This window comes from Eumetopias jubatus, unplaced genomic scaffold, assembly GCF_037043125.1.
Source record: "Eumetopias jubatus isolate StellerSeaLion01/CBP00866 unplaced genomic scaffold, mEumJub1_p1.0 scaffold_119, whole genome shotgun sequence".
NCBI lineage: Eukaryota > Metazoa > Chordata > Mammalia > Carnivora > Otariidae > Eumetopias > Eumetopias jubatus.
In genome coordinates, this window is record NW_028274925.1 from 225,560 (window position 1) to 230,045 (window position 4,486).

General features: G+C 55.3%; 1 pseudogene; it reads left to right on the plus strand.

Annotated features, from left to right (window-relative positions):
• The first annotated feature begins 789 nt into the window (after window positions 1-789).
• On the plus strand, window positions 790-2,713 carry LOC148161598 (histo-blood group ABO system transferase pseudogene; annotated as a pseudogene).
• The last annotated feature ends 1,773 nt before the right edge of the window (window positions 2,714-4,486 follow it).

Sequence of the window (4,486 nt, forward strand, 5' to 3'; positions counted from 1 at the left end):
TCAGCAACAGACATTGGATATTGGTTAGAACATTTTCTGCATCAATTAATATGACCACATGATTTATTAAAAATTCATTGTGCTGTATAACATTGCTTGTTTCATTCTATTGAATAACATTTGAGGTGTTTGTGCAGTCACTTGCTTAGGGTGCACAGTCTATTTATGAGCTCTAGGTTTTGCAATTCTTCTGATCTTGTTCTTACATCTATTTTAAGAAAGGTACAGGAATGTATTTTGATGATTTTGTGGGGTTGGTAATAGTGGATAGGGTTAGGGTTAGGAGTTAGGGATTAGGGTTAGGGTTAGGGTCTCCCTGTCCCCTGCTGCACAGAACTCATTCTCCTCTGGTAATAGAGTGATATTTTTGGAACATAAACTTTGGTCCTCTCTGTGGTCTGCTCCCCTCCTGCCCGTCCTCTCCAGCCTCACCTCTTCCACCACGGCCCCCCTTTCTGTGGGCCACCCAAGTGTGTGGTCGTCCCACATGTGCCCTGGGCCTGACTACAAACAAGCCTTTGCTTTTGCTGTGCCCTCTGCCAGGATCACTCTTCTATCCCCCTGCTTCATATCTGGCTTGTTCCCCCATTGGCTGTGTCTGGACTTGCCCTCTGGTGACCTGACTCATGTCTGCTGGTTGAGTGTGCTTGTCCCCTATTTAAATGTAGTGCCCTCCTTCCCTGTGTGAGCGATTTACTAACCTGCCGGGTATGGGGCAGGCCCAGGGAAGTAGCCTTAGTGCCTACGCAAAAACATCAGTCTCAGAGGGGCTCACAACACTTGCTGATAATGGGGGAGCTGCTGTCCTCACAGGGGGGAGCAGGTAGTACCCTTAAAGGGGGACCAGCCATGGGACGTGGTTTGACAAGTCTTTGAACCCTTTGGGGCCGGGGAGATGTAGACCTGGACCTGGAAGCTTACACCCTTGGATTCAAGCCTGGGGCCTAAGCAAGCCCCCTCTTCTTCCTGGTGTCATATTTTGCCTTCCCTGTCCACGGGCTGGACCTGATTCCTGATGTGGCAGAGTTTGAGGGTGACCCTTCCTAGGAATACCAGTGGCTTACGGAGCACCTTGTCAGCAGGATGCCCAGCAGCCTTCCAGGGAGGACCCTACAGAAGTGGAGACCGGTCTGTGGGGGCCAGCGGCAGCCCACTCAATGCCAAGTGGGACGGGTGGCCGGTCCTGCTGATTCTAGCCGCTCTGTAAGACATAGAAATGAGGGGGGCGCCTGGGTGGCTCAGTTGGTTAAGCGGCTGCCTTCGGCTCAGGTCATGATCCTGGAGTCCCAGGATCGAGTCCTGCATCGGGCTCCCTGCTCAGCAGGGAGTCTGCTTCTCCCTCTGACCCTCTTCCCTCTCGTGCTCTCTATCTGTCATTCTCTCTCTCTCAAATAAATAAAATCTTTAAAAAAAAAAGACATAGAAATGAGGGCTGTGCCCAAAGGTGCTTCCTTCCTGGAAGGTGGGGATGGGATCTGCAGGGGGGGGTGACCAGTGGAGGGCACCTGCAGGGTTTGCCCAGGAGCTCAGCACAGGGGGAGTGTTCCTGGCTCCAGCATGCTGACTGTGGGGCGGCATGGGTTTCCAGCCTCCGAAGCCTCAGGCTCCCCTTTGGAAGTCAGGCTGCTGATGGGCCCCATCTCTGGGAACAGACATTTTGGGAGGTCTTGCAGGCAGATTCCCTCAGGAAGGTCAGGAGGTGGCTGTGCATAAAGCAGCCCAGGGCCTGCCCCCTTGAAGAAGATGCACACGTCCATGGCCCCAACCCTGGTGTCCTGCTGCTGGCCTCTGGCAGTGACTCTCTTCCTGCCCTGTCCACTGCCCCTGTGGATGCATGGTCTTCCTGGAGCTGTTCCTGCAGATGGCAGAGAAGCACTACATGGTGGGGCACGGGGTCACCTACTAGGTTTTCACCAATCAGCTGGCTGCCAGGCCCCGTGTTCCCCTCCAGGTAGGCCAGAGGGTGGTGGTCCTCATGGTGGACACAGAGTCACATACTACGTCTTCAAAGACCAGCTGGTTGCTGTGCCTCATGTGCCATTCTGGGAGGGCCAGAGGGTGGTGGTCATCGAGGTCCACGGCGTCCTGCTCTGGCAGGATGTGTCCATGCGACACATAGCAATGATCAGCCGCTTCCTCGAGCAGCGCTTCCTCTGTGACGTGGAAGACCTGGTGTGCGTGCACGTGGATGTGGGAATGAAGTTCTGGGACCATGTGGGCATGGAGATCCTGTCCCCCCTCTTTGGCACCCCACACCCCGGTTTCTACTGGGGAGCCCATGAGGACTTTATCTACGAGTGCTGGCCACAGTCCCAGACCCACATCCCCAGGGACCAGGGCAACTTTTACTACATGGGGGCCTTTTTTGGGGAATTGGTGGTGGAGTTTCCCCAACTGACCTCGGCCTGTCACCAGGTGATGGTGGTCAACTGGGCCAATGGGATTGAGGCCATGTGGCCTGATAAGAGCCACCTGAACAGGTACCTGCTGGGCCACAGGGCCACCAAGGTGCTGTCCCTGGAGGACCTGTGAGACCCACGGCTGCTGGGCTGGCCGCCCCATCATTCCCCGGGTCATGAAGAAGCTGAGATCCATGGGTGTGCCCAAGAATCACCAGGACATCTGGAAGTCACGAGGGGCTACCCCCGTCTCCATCAGGGGGTGCTACCTTGAGCGGAGCAGTCAGAGCAGATTCCTACTTCTGTCCCCTTGAGGGAAACTGTGGAGCCCAGCACTGCTTGCACGGGCACGCCACCGCCCCAACCAGCCCTGCACACAGGAGGCCTGCCTGGGGGCACAAGTTCCTCTCTTTGTGGTCACTACATTTTGATCATTTCCAGGTCCTTTGCAGCTGTGAACGGCTCCAGTTTTATGTCGGATGTTTTTCTGTGTCAATGCTGAGCAACCGTCTTTAAAAGAACAATTGAGGGAAAAGCTTTTCTCTGTGGTTCTCAACAGACATCTCCTCTGGGGCTGGGAGCAGCCCTGTCGCAGCCATGGAGCCAGAACGGGCGCTGGCCAGGTCTTCCCTCCCAGTCCTTACACCTCACTGCAGCCATGGGGCTTCAGGGTCAGGGCGCGCCGAGCCACCTCTCAGACCTCCCAGTGCCCTCACCACCAGAGGCCTTGGCCGTGGCCACTAGCTTGGCCTCCAGGAGCGTGGAGCCCTCTGGGCTATATAAGGTTCCTGCCTTGGTTTTAAATGGCTATTTCTGTGCTGGTGTTTGTGAAAGGTGGGCACTCACTCTGTCTGGATGCGCATCACCTTGGCATTGCTCAGTGCCCACCAGTGGGTTTGCACTTGTGCACTTTCTCTGGACCAGCTGCCTGCACTGTGTCTTAGCAAGCACTTACTGAGCTCAGTCACCCAACAAGGGGCAGAGCATGAGAGCGAGAACTAAGATACAGGCTCCCTGCTCCTGGGCCCTCCAGGAGCTCGCGACGGCCCCGACTTCCTGACTCACTTCTTTTGTATTGTGGTATAATGGACATACAGCTGATACCATGAAGCGCGTTTCGGTGGCACTAAGTATATTCCCTGTTCTGCACCTGCCGCCTCCATCCATCGCCACAATGTTTTCATCATCCCAAACTGAACCTCTACCCACGAGACCCTACCCCCCATTCTCCTTCCCCAACCCCGGCACCCAGCAGCTCCTTCCACCTCTGTGAATGGGAGTGCTCTCCATCCCCCACAAGCGGGGTTCTCCGGTGTCGCTCCTTTCAGGATTGGCTTATTTCACATGGCATAATGGCCTCAAGGTCTGTCCCTGTGAGCCTGAACCTGACCCACTTTCCCCCCAAAAGTATGGCTCAGCCATCTCCTGTCTGAGCCGAACTTGCTAAGTCCCCTCTGCTCCCCTCACCTTCCTCCTCAGCCTGAAGATGATCCCAGCCAGTCTGCAGCTTTGAAGACCTGCTCAGTCTCGATGCCAGGCACATACCCCTGGGGCCTCGGGCCTCACCTACCCCCATCTGTCCATGTCAGGTGCCTGCCCCCCTCCCCCAGCTGACCACCTGCACCTCCCACAGGTGTCCCCATCTCAGGAGAGGGAAACACCAAGTCCAGACCCTTGGAGTCCTCTGGGACTTCTTGCTGTCCTACAACTCTCCCAGCAGTGAAGTGGCTACTGGAGGACATTAAATGTCCAAAACATTTAAAGGCATACGTGAGTCTCTGCTACTTAAGACAATGGATAACAGTTGGGGCAAATAGAAACCAAGCAGAATCACCCGAAGAAAGGCTGAGGAATGAGGAGCTTTAGGGAAGAAGTGTCTGGAACCTCTGACTGCCCATACCTGACCTTCAGGTGCTCCTCAGTTACTCCTGTGCCTCTGGTATCTTCCTGGAACCCTAACATGGCTGTTTTCAGACAGCTCATCCAGCAGTACCCTCAGTTTCTGGGAGGCAGATTTGCTGGAATCCGCAGTGTTTCATGCTGCCCCAGTGGGATCGCTTTTTGAAGGTGCATTGTCCGGGCCATCT